We start from the raw sequence: 12,740 nt of genomic DNA on the forward strand, positions 1-12,740 counted from the left end.
AATACATTTAGTATAATATTTTATTTTTTTTTAAGAGTTTGTGTATTCATGAGAGACACAGAGAGAGGCAGAGACATAGGCAGAGAGAGAAGCAGGATCCCCACAGGGATCCTGATGAGGGACTCAATCCGTAAACTGGGATCACACCCTAAACCAAAGGCAGATGCTCAATTGCTGAGCCACCCAGGCATCCCTGGTATAACATTTTGTAACAGTGCAGTCATAAAACCATGGAAGAGTGAGTTAGAGATTATTTATTAGGACAATTTTCACTTTAAAGAAATGTTCTTGAAAATGTATGGGCATAAGGACAAAAATACTAATTCAAAGAGGAGTATCGGGGTAAAGTTTAAAGTGCAGCTCATTGTTTTGAGAAATAGAATAATTTCATACTGAATTTGAATGACATTAAACTGTTGTATTTAAAATGTCTATGCCTCTTTTTAGAATTTTTTAAAAATGTTTTTTATTCACGAGAGACACAGAGAGAGGCAGAGACATAGGCAGAGAGAGAAGCAGGCTTCCTGTGGGGAGCCTGATGTGGGGACTCCATCCCAGGACCCCAGATCACGACCTGAGCCAAAGGCAGATGCTCAATGGCTGAGCCACCCAGATGCCCACCTCTTTTTAGAATTTAACAAAATTTCATAAACTTGAAGTTTATAAAGTCTTTCAAAGTTAACTTGCCTAACCAGTTCAAGCACTCTTTACAGCTATAGGGTCATGGAGTCCTACTCAACACCACAAGAGATGAGTAATTGGCTTTTTCACACAGTAACTCTCTTGGGGGCAAGTGTCTCATTATTAGAAAAATATTTCACTTTCTAAATTGAAATCTGCCTCTTTTCCACTCACTGGCATGGGTTCTGCCCTCTGGAGCTAGGAATAAACTTAATCCTTCTTCCACATGACAGCCTTGTAGGTATTTGAAGGAGCTATGATCCCAACATTAAGAACTGAAATTAGAAGTGATTAGAACAGATCCTTCATCTTAGCAAAGAACTCAAAATATTTATTTTAAAGCCACTACAGATTTTATATATACCATTTTGAATTATATACTACAAATTACTCTATACTACGATCTAATCCTCATTCTGTTAAATGACCTTGGGTAATTAACCTCACAGGATCACACGGTTCCTATAAGGAAAAGAGAAGGGGAAGAATGTTTTTGAAATTGTGTTAGAAAGTTTAAGATGTTGTATGACCAGATATTGTTATCATACGACTCCTAGTTCAGCCAAAAGGTTAGATATGGTCCATCAACTAGGCTGGCTCGTAAAATATATACAAAGCCACACTTTTATTGTGAGAGGCTGAATATATGAACAGACATTGCATAGACCATATTTGATAATAGACCTTTGACCCCAAACTCTGCAGCAACCAGTCCAGGGAGCCAAACCACAATCTCTGCAGCAAATGGCCCAGAACAATCAGGACATGGTCAGTGACTGCCAACTTCCCCAATTTTTGCCTTTGCTTCCAATTCAAGATCAATCAGAGGAAGCCAAATATGCTCTACAAACCATAAAAATGCCCCACTTCTAGTTAGTCTACTCGCAGCTTCTCTGTGTCACCAAGATACCATCAAAGTATTTTTGAAACCTTGTCTTTTTTTCATTATAAAGCTTTCCCAGTACCCTGCCTGCCTTTGAGTCTTGGCCAAACACAGACGATGGTGGCTTGCCATAGCAAGCTCTGAATAAATAACCTCTGTTTTCATTTGAGTGGTCTTTTTTCTTTTTTTACCCCCATAGTTTTCCTGAAGGTTCAAAGGAGATATTGTCTGTACTGCTTGTCACCATAACCCCAACTTTTAAGCAGGTGCAATACACACCACGGCATTTGTGCCTTACCACTTGCAGTGCTGGGTATGTGTTGATGTGGTAAGTGAGCATCATGTCTGAGCTCTGCTTTCTTTTAAGTTCTTTGGCTATCTAGTCTCAGCTTGATACCTGGGTTTTGTGATTGGTTCTCATTTGTTTGGCATCTTTGGTGGAATCAGGACATTCCTTTCATCGCTTTTTCTCTCTTTTCTGCTTCTGTTTTGTGTTAAAACTAGGCTATCTTTGTTTCAGTTGTTTTGTCCTTAGAGTTTGGCTTTGATCCACAGAGAACATGCTCTCTGGGTTCCACCTCCCTGCAGGTGTTGGTTGTTGGGTCTGCATTTGGAAGCAACTGCCTTCAAGTTGGGATTTCAAGACTCAAAGTGCACAAGCATCACTTTCGGCTGCCAGCTCTTATAGGCCCGACTAAGTCTAATTCTTCTCTTCTTTTAGAGAAACCCCTACTTCTTATATGTCCATTCATTACGATTTTAATTCTTGTACCTATGTTTCAAATAGTGTAACCAAGGATGACCTGGGGCTTCAGTGGCCATTCTGTGGAACATTGGGTTTGATCAAAATTGTTTATTTGACAGGTACTTTAAAAAAGAAAAAGAATAAAGATTTCTCAGATCCAATGGGCTCCCTTTTTGACTGGTTTTGGAGGTCTTCAGATGAGATTGTGAAAGTTCCTTCACTAAAATGTTCTTTGGTCAAAGCTAATGAGAAATTTGGCAAGCATTTCCATAGTAAGTCCTCCCTGTCCAACCTTCCACTTGTCTTCTTGTGGCCAGCTCTCCCACTTCCCCCTTATCCCTCTAACGTCCCTTCTTCTGCACCTCCTCCTTCCTCTTCTCCTTGTCCAGACCCCCTATCTTTCCCCAGCAATTCTCTAAAACCTCCAAATGTTAGTTGTCTCCAATAATCTATCCCTCCCATAAGCCAGGTATGCAGAGATCCAAGATGAATTAAGAGCTATAATGAAAGATTTCCCAAAACTCAAGCAAGACTAGCCAAGATTCACAGAAGAATTTGTAATTCTTTTAGTGCACATGACTCAGAGTTGCCTGACCTATGTTAACTTGTATGCATATTGATCAGAACCTCAGATGCTAAATCCTGATTACAAAAGTTGGTTGGACCAACCTGAAGAGGGACCTCCACAGAAAACCTCCTTAGGGTCAGAAAAAGGCCGAAAAAAAAAAAAAAGTCAGAGTCTCCTAAAAGCCATATCTGAACATATTTAATAAAAATTGATTGAATCATAATTCAATCATGCAAAAACAAAAGATGAAACTACAGGAGACTTTGGGATAAATAGAAAATATCCTCCAGAAACACTAATCCTTCTACATTAAATTCTCCTGTCTTTACCCAACCCTTTTCTCGGAGTAAAGTTAGAACCAAAGTGGTAAATATTTCAAATAACTCACAGATTTGTCCCTATCTCCCAGTCCTTAAGTACAACTCTTGGGTCCTTGATGGAAAAACAACTCTTCCTGTTTTGCAATACCACAAATGTATTAGGGAGAGATCTGCTTTGCAAATAGAACTGTGATATTAAATGCACACCAGAGGGACTATTTCTTGAGATTTCAGAGGATGTATCCATTCCTAATCAACTTATGTCTGTTTATCACCTTTCCTTTTCCACTCTACTTGATGTGTACTCCAGATACAGATCTTGACATTGTATTTGACTCTTTATGGGCTAAAATTTCCATCAACATAGGAAAAACAATTGGAGCAGAGTCTATTAAAGTTCAGATAGATCTTATCAAACTGTTACCCAAATTTCTACAAAGTTAGAAGCTAGAGCAAGGCCTCGAATTTATAGTCGAAGGCCTTATATCAAGAGTCCTTTTCATAACCTGCACTAACTCTTGTTACATTATTGTCCTGCCAGTAAAGAAACCAAATGGGCAAATATATTGATTTGTTCAAGATCTCAGGACACCAATATAATTGTTATCTCTCCTCCATTAGTACTTAACCCAAATTCCATCCTGTCATCAATTCCCCCACAAACCACTTCCATCCTTGTAGTGGATTATTGCTGTGCCTTTTCTCGGTGTATTCCTACACTTGAGTCAATATCTTTTTGCCAACGATATCCTACATGGATAGCTAGGCCTTAAGGGTTCACTGGATCCCCTTCCTATTCTTAGGTCCTTAATCAATAACTAAAAGGTCTCAATTTCCCTTGTGATTCATTTCTGATGTATAGGTGATTTTCTACTTTGTTCAGAGAAGCCTGTAGCTCTCAGCCTTGATAGAAAAAAGGCATAATGTCTCAAAAAGATAAATACAATTTTGTCAAAACATAGTACATTATTTAGGGCATGAGCTGTTTTAAGGAGGGAAAAACAGTCTGTCATAACAGGATAAAGACTATCCAAAACTATCTTAGATCCCTCACAAAATTACAGCTAAAATGACGTTTAGGTCTAACCGGATATTTCAGACAATGGGTGTAATTTTTTTCTAAGACTGTGACACCTCTTTATGACATGGCTAAATCTTTAGTAAGATCCACTCTCTTCTGGGAGCCCAAATGTTCCACAAGTTTTCTTTAATTTGAAGAAGGCTCTCGACAGTCTGTTTCCCTAGATATCTCTCACAACAAAAGAAACCCTTTTGTTCTGGGGCTTAAAGCCTTGGAGTTTTAATTCAGCTTAATGGACACCATCAAAAACCCATCACTTACAGTCGCCTCACCCCCATTCCAGTTGCAAAGGCTGATACCCTTTGTGGTATAGCAATACTGCCACTGCGAAACTTGTCAGTGCTTCTGCAGAATTAGTTCTAGGTTCTGTGTTGATCTTATGGTTCCTCATGTAGTACAGACTTTACTCCACACTGAGAACACACATCTTTCAGCCAGTTGATTAACCACTTATGAATTTTTGTTGTCCTTTCCTTCTTATGTTACTATTCGTTGCTGCAACACTGTGAATACTACCACTCTTCTGCTCTGAAGAAGAGGAACCCCGTGATTGTCTTACTTCAGTTAGGGGACTTTCTGCACTTTGCTTAGCTTTATTGGAGACTCACATTGAAAATCTTGACCTAATATTTGTTCATGGGGCATACTTCAAAATTGAAACGGGAGTTATTAGGCTACCTCTAATGCTATCACTAATCCAAACTCTCCTTTATAGGATAGTTCCTTACCTGGGGTAAAGTTAGTCCATATGGCAGAATTTGTAACACTTATGAGAGCTTGTCAACAAAGACCTGAGAATCAATAAATATGTATGCAAACAGCAGGTATACTTCTGGAGTAGTGCGTGATGCTTTAGAACAAAAAGAGTTTCTGCTGGAACCCCCAACAAAAGTGGACAAGGTAAGGAATTTTTAGATACACTTCTACTACCCAGTAAGATGGCTATTGTAAAGACCAAGGTCCATGCTAACAGAGATAATATGGTAGTTAAAGGAAATTCTCTAGCAGATCATTTTGCCAAACAAGTTACCCCAAAAGATAAATCTATGGATTGAGTCAAAGAGGCCATCATTAAATACCCACATTTAGCCCCTGATTTGGAAATGGAAGAATAAAAAAATGTAGCATATCCTTCACTGAGATCATCCTCTGCTCAAGATGGCCATTTGGTGGCACCAGATGATTTCAAATGGATATGAGCTGAATTTCTCCATAAAAATACTCATCACAATAAAGACAAAATGCTTACTATTTCAAATCAGCATTGCTGGGAAAACTTTAAAAAGACAGTGGAGATTATTTGTGCACATGTGTTACTTGATCATATCCTGGAAAAACTGTAAAGATGAGGCATGGTGGGAACCAAAGCCTCAAGGACCCTTTAAGCACCTTCAAATGAATTTTATTCAGTTCCCACTCTCCACAGGATTTATTTTTAGGATGAGCTAAAGCATTTCCTTGCTGAAAATCTTTGGTGTAATTTTTTTCAATCTCTGAAATGCTGCCTGATTTTATGTTTCCAACCTGGGGTATATCAATTTTTCTATCAAATGACCAAGACACAATTTATATGAATCCTTTTAAAAGAATTTTGTGAGGCATTATCCTTTCTCAAAAACTGTACTGCCTTTACCACCTACAAACTTCTGGAAAAAATTAAAGAAAAAAAAAAACAATGGCATCTTTAAGTTAAAATTAGCAAAACTATCAGAAATCTTTGAACTCCCTTGGCTATAGGTACTCCCACTAGTCCATAGGGCCATATGATCCATTCCCCCAGAGATAAATTGGTTATGTCTCTATGAACTGTTAACAGGAGGCCCATATATTTAGAAATTTTATGCCTGATATTAGACACTTCTCTGTTGAATGGAGATGTGACAAAATATTGCAAAGGGGTCATGTACTATATCCATGAACAAATTAAGGCCAGCTTTCCACAACTCTTCTTAAATAGTCTTTTTATGGGGCACCTGGGTGGCTCAGTCATTTAAGCCACTGACTTTGGCTCAGCTCATGATTTCATGGATCATGGCATTGAGCCCTGCATCAGGCTCGCTGCTCAGTGAGGAGTCTGCTTGAAGATTCTCTGCTCTGCCCCTCCCCCACTTACACGTGTTTCTCTCTGTAATAAATAAATAGATATTAAATAAGCTCTTTATGATCATCAACCAGGAAATTTCATATATTAGAAGAAACATGGGCTAAAAAATGCACTTGAACGTCACTGAAAGGGATCTTATCAGGTGTTATTACAAATCTTGTCAAGATTAAAAATAACCAATGTCATTAAAAAATTGAAGCAGTTGTGGAAACAGAGTCTCATGACATGAGAATAAGCAGACTGTTTATTTGGAGCTTAATATAGGAAGGATTTCAGCCACCATCACTTGCATTTGGTAGAGGCTCAAAAACAGGAGGGGAGTGAAAAAGATTTATAGTGAAATAAAGGGAAGACTTCAGAAACATGGATTAGAAGTTGGAATGGGAAGCTGGAATTAGAATAGTAGAAGTGGAACATCTTATGATTTGGGGAGCACATCTGGCTTATATATGGACCACCCAGAGAAATCTATATAAACAGCTTTTTGAGTGTAACTGACAATGAACTTCACATATTTAAAGCACACATATCACCTGTGTTAGATATATACATATCTGTGAAACCATTATCTCTATATCCCTTACTCTCTAAAGTTTCCTTCCTCTTTTGTATCTCTCTCCTGCTTCTTCTCTGCTTCCTTTCTACTCCCAAGTAACAAGTGGTCTGTTTTCTGTCACTGTATTAGTTTTCATTTTCTAGAGTCTTATGTAAATGGATCCATACAGTACATGCTCTCTTTTTGTTTGACTTCTTTTGCTCAGCATAATTACTTTATTAGAAGAATCTTAAATTTTTTTTTGCTAAGAATTTTTACACCTACATTCACTAGAGATATTCTGTAGTGTTGTTTTCTTTCTTGTAATGTCTCTCTCTGGTTTAGTTATCAGGGTAAGAGTGATCTCATAGAGAATTGGGAGATATTCCCTCCTTTTCAATTTTTTTGAAATAGTTTGTGTAGAATAGGTGAAATTTCTTCCCCAAATGTTTGGTAGAATTCACCAGTAAAGCCATCTAGGCCTCTACTTTTCATTGTGGGAAGCTTCTTTTGTTTGTTTTTTCCTTCTGAAATTTAAATTTCTGTAATAGATACAGAGCTATTCATTTTTTTTCTTTTTTCTTGAGAAATATCATTTTTTTTTCTTGAGAAATCTTTGATAATTTATGTCTTTTAGGAAAGTTGTCCGTTTTATCTGTGTCATCAAATTTATTACTATACAGTTGTTCAAAATACATTCTTTTAGTGTCTGTTGAATATTTCACCTCTCTCATCGCTGATATTGGTTACTTATAGGTAATTTTCTGGATTAATTTGTTTAAAGGTCTAGCTGATTTTCTGCCTAGTTTTATTATAAATTATTCACTGAATGGCATTGAGATTTCTGACTATAATTGTGGACTTTTTATTTTACATTGCAGTTGTGTCAGTTTTTGCTTCATTTATTTTGAAGTGCACTTATTTAGTGAATGATTGCTTAGGATTTTTATATATTTTTGATTTAATGTCCTCTTTGCCATCGTGAAATGACTTTTTTAAATCCCTGGTAATATTTTTTACTTTGAAAATTTGTTCCTCTAATACTGATTAGGCCATTCCAACTTCATTTGACGAATGTTAACATGTCTTTTTCTATCTTTGTACTTAAGACTTCAGTTTTTATATTTAATGTATGTTTCTTCTAGTAGGCAGCAATAAAAAAAATCTAATTTGACAATCTCTGCCTTTTAATAGGGGTATTTAGTCCATTTAAATTTAATGTAATAATTGATATGACCCTGTTATTTTGCTATTTGTTTTCTATTTCTCCCACCTGTTCTTTGTTTCCTTTTTTGTACTTTTTTGTGCTTACTTTTAGATTAGTCAGGTAATTTTTAGTATTTCTTTTGTAAACTCTTTATAAATACCTCTTTTAGCCATAAGTTATTTTAGTGATGGCTTTTGGGTTTATGATATACATCTTTAGCTTATTTCAGTCTACCTGCAAGTCATATTATACAAAGGATTGTTTTCCTTGCTTGAAGTATTTACTTCAACACTTCTGGTGAGGATCTGCTGGTGATAAATTCTATCAGTTATGTGTAAAGTTATCTTTATTTTATCCTTATTTTAAAAAGCTATTTTTGACAGATATAGAATTTTAAGTTGACAGTCATTTTCTTTCAATATATTTAACTATTGTCTCCTCACTTGCAAAGTTTCTGATGATAAATATAATGCTATCTTTATTTTTGTTTCTCTGTAATGTTTCTCTTTTAGTGCTTTAATTTTTTTAAATCACTGTTTCTGAGCAATTTAATTATTATGTACACTGATGTAATGCTCATCTTTCTTGTGTTTAGGTTTTGTTAAACTTCTCAAAGGCAGGTTTGTGGGTAAAGACGCGATAGAATGATTGAATTAACAATGGGAGTTTATGGAAATTCTCTTCAGATTACTTCAGTGTTGTCAATGAATTAGGAAGCAAATTCACTGGCTGAGACTGAGGGTAGAGGAAGATATATTGAACAGGAAAGAAGGTATAAAGTTATCCTGTAGAAGGATAGGAGAAATCAATGGAGGGGGAACTTTATTTATTTATTTATTTAGTTTTGAGGGGGAACTTTAATATGGTTTTCAGGCATCTTTAAGGGCACACTTAAACTTAGTGATCATTAATTTAAAGTCAGGATGGGGGATCCCTGGGTGGCGCAGTGCTTTGGCGCCTGCCTTTGGCCCAGGGCGTGATCCTGGAGACCCGGGATCGAATCCCACGTCAGGCTCCCGGTGCATGGAGCCTGCTTCTCCCTCTGCCTGTGTCTCTGCCTCTCTCTCTCTCTCTCTGTGACTATCATAAATAAATAAAAATTTAAAAAAAATTATTTAAAAAAAAAAGTCAGGATGGTTGGGTATTTTTCTGATTCCAGTTTGAGTTGCAAAGTTGCAGGCACTTAGTAATTAGTTTTGCTATGGCCAGAATTGTGGGTTTGTCCAGTATTACAGTAATTCAGAGAGGGGTAGGGAGTTGAATATGTGTGCAAGGAACGGTTATATTGATTGACCAGCAAATGTATCTACATCAAACCTTCCCAATTAGACTGGAAACTATTAGAAGGCAGTTCTTTCCCCCCCGCAAAGATTTTATTTATTTATTCATGAGAGACACACACAGAGAGAGGCACAGAGACACAGGCAGAGGGAGAAGCCGGCTTCATGCAGGGAGCCCCACGTGGAACTCGATCCCAGGTCTCCAGGATCACGCCCTGGGCTGAAGGCGGCGCTAAACCCCTGAGCCACCCGGGCTGCCCTAGAAGGCAGTTCTTTGCATCTAGAAGGTGCTGAGTATGTTTGCTGATCTCTGTATGGATAAGTCTTAACAGTCGAAAAATAGGGACTAACGGAAGTTGTCATATTGGAGCAAATTAACTCCGTTTCCAAACAAAATGCTTTGACAAGTCCTTAACAGGCCTACACAGCTCTTCCTGTCCCGGCTCTAGCCTCTTAAGCCAGCTTCCCTTACACCAAGCTCTCCGATCTCCAGATACGCTCAACTTCTTCCAGTTCTTTGCTCTTGCCACCGCAGCTTCGCCTGCGTAGCTCCCTCCGTAGGAATGTTTTATGCGTCCCTGGTAGCGGACTCATCTACTTTCCAGCTTTTCTTTTCTTTTTTTTTTTTTTTTTTAAGATTTTATTTATTTATTCATGATAGTCACACACAGAGAGAGAGAGAGAGAGAGAGAGAGAGGCAGAGACACAGGCAGAGGGAGAAGCAGGCTCCATGCACCGGGAGCCCGACGTGGGATTCGATCCCGGGTCTCCAGGATCGTGCCCTGGGCCAAAGGCAGGCGCCAAACCGCTGAGCCACCCAGGGATCCCCTTATAAATATTCCTATAAATTTAGTGTCTAGTAACTTCTAGCACTGGTCATAGTCCTAATTTTACATTTGTGTCGTTGATGGCTGTTTACTACTATACAGTAATCTTATTGAGGACAAGGATCTTGCCTGTTTTTCTGATCCCGCAGGATCTAGCATAGCCTATTGGCACATTGGTAGGCGGTAACACACATTTTTTTTGGGGGGGGGGAGATTAAGAAAGGTGAAAACAAGCAAATGTTATATGTGAAGCCTATTGTGAAAACAAGTAAATGTTATATGTGAAAGAAAAAGATCAAAAAAGGCGAAAACAAGTAAATATTATAGGTGAGAAAAAAAGATCTTATATGTGAAAAAAAGATCAAAAACGGCGAAAACAAGTAAATATTATATGTGAAGCTTATTGTGAACACAAGTAAATGTTATATGTGAAAAAAAATCAATACAGGTGAAAACAAGTAGATATCACAAGTGAAGCCTATTATATGTGAAGCCTATGGACAACTTTCTTTTAGGGAATTCACGAGGAAGTGGCGAACGCTTCACGCCCACCGTCCGCAGCGCGGCCCCGAGTCTCGCGCCTCGCAGGGAGCCCCGGGCTGGAGGGCGGCAGCGCAGGTGCCTCCCGCCCCCGGGTTCCCGGGACGCCCCGAGTCGGCGCCTGCGCACTGGCCGCACCGGATCCGCGCCGGGGAGGGGGCGGGGCTCGGGTAGCCTAGGCAACGCCCCGGAAGTGGCGGGCTGCGCGAACCCGTGGCGGGCCGGGCGGTTCTGGCGCCTGGAGGTGGTTTAGTGGCGGCGGAGGCGGCGGTCGGCCGACGGCAAGGCAGGCAGGTGGCGACGGCGCGGCGGAGGCCTGCCGCCTGTGCCCCCCTGGTCTCCCGGCCCCGGCCCCGGCCCCGGCCCCGGCCCCGGCCCCGGCGGGGGCTCCTTACCCCGGAGAGCGCCCGCGCCTGTCCTGCGAGGGTGTGTGCGCGGCTGGTGTGTGGCGCCCCCGGCCCTGCGTGCGCACCTGCTGCCGGCGGGGGCGGGGAGGGGGGGGAGCCTCCCGTAGCCTCCCGGGACTCTGCAGACTGGCGGGAGGCCGGGGCGCAGGGAGGGCGGCTTCAGGGCACCTCGTGCGCAGGAGGGGCCGCCCGAGAGAGCCCGGGGGGTGAGTGCGCGGCGGAAGGGTGGAGCACGCCGAGCAGAAAGGATGGCGGGACCCACCAGGGCAGGCGACCCTTGCACGGGCGGGAGACTGAGCAGAGAAGGCTGCAGAGGGAGGCCGGGCCCCCGAGGAGGGCAGAGGGCCCGAGGGCCGCGGCTGGGCCCTGGATTCCTCCCTGAGGGGAGAGCCACGGTCCTCTGGGGCTGAGAGCTGTTCTCTGTCCTCAGATCCGGGCAAAGGATTGACTGCAGGGACAATGTAGGGAAGGAGGCCCTGTTCCCCTCTAGCCAGAGAGGATTTGCAAATCTCGCCGTAATTCTCCTTATTTGGAGACCTCCAGCGGCTTCCCGAGGGTCGCTTTAGGATTGTGTTCCAACTGCTGTAGCTTAGAGGGCCTCTCTAAGGGTCTGCCCTCTCTGTCCCTTTGCATCCTCTTTCTAGACTCTCACCTTCTCAATTCTGGTAGTCCAACTGGACTTTTCAAGCCCTTTGCAAATGCCTTTTTTCCCACCAGGAACATTGTTTTCCCCTTTTCGCCACGTCTACCTAGTGGAGATGAAGAGGGGGGAAGGAGGAGAGAGGGTTATTCCAGGGAGAGAATGCACAGATTCTGGTATCTGATTGGCTACGAGACAAGAGGGACCAGAAGGTGATGCTAAGGTTTCAAACTGGAGCAACCAGAAGGATGGTCATTCTGTTTGTTCGGCTGAGCTTACCGGTTATGTAGTAAGGACTAGAGGTTGGTAGGGAGGGGACGTGGGTGATTAAGTTGTATTTTGACTACACTGTATGTGAGATGTTTGGGAGACGTATACAGAAGGCAGTTGGAAATGAGCATTTTGGGGTGTTGGGGGGAAAACGTGAATCCTTGATGATTTGGGGCTCATTTCTACAGTGTGTTTATATGCCCAGGGCATTTGTAGCTTCGTTCAAGGGAAGAAGCGAGATCACAGAGGGAAGATGTGAACTCCCTCTAGGTGATCTGGAAAGGAAGCCGCATGAGAGCTGGCCCCGTTTTAGACCTGTCTACTACTGTTTGATCTCCAGTGCCTGGGCAGAGTCTGGCAGGTGAGAGATTCTCAACAGCAATTACTGAATGAAGAGAGAGAGTGTCCAATGGAAAGATAAGAGGATTGGGATAGGACTGTGGAGCTTTTTGATTACGTGGTATCTGAAGAGGGACCAACAGAGCCTGCAAAGAAAGGGAGAGACGAATAGGAGAGAAGCCGGGAGAATGTCGTGGAAGCCAAGGGAGAGGAGGGCCTCCAGCAGTGGGAGTCTATAGAGTTGCAAAGGGCTTTAGAGGTCAGAAGTCGCCAACAATTTCATCCGTTGGGAAGCTATTAATATTTTGGATTT

General features: G+C 41.3%; 1 protein-coding gene across 12 annotated transcripts in view; it reads left to right on the forward strand.

The window, feature by feature from the left end:
• The first annotated feature begins 10,972 nt into the window (after nucleotides 1–10,972).
• The window catches only part of SPICE1 (spindle and centriole associated protein 1), a 58,809-nt gene continuing 57,041 nt past the window's right edge, over nucleotides 10,973–12,740 (forward strand). For 4 of the 12 annotated variants that reach the window (XR_005989105.1, XM_041764270.1, XM_041764285.1 and 1 more), the window contains exon 1: nucleotides 10,973–12,449. The gene's annotated coding sequence lies outside the window, so the exon portion shown is untranslated. The remainder of the gene's footprint in view (nucleotides 12,450–12,740) is intronic. The other 8 variants (XM_041764209.1, XM_041764214.1, XM_041764223.1 and 5 more) reach the window with 8 other exon arrangements.

Source organism: Vulpes lagopus, chromosome 1 (assembly GCF_018345385.1).
Source record: "Vulpes lagopus strain Blue_001 chromosome 1, ASM1834538v1, whole genome shotgun sequence".
In the NCBI taxonomy this organism is placed as follows: domain Eukaryota; kingdom Metazoa; phylum Chordata; class Mammalia; order Carnivora; family Canidae; genus Vulpes; species Vulpes lagopus.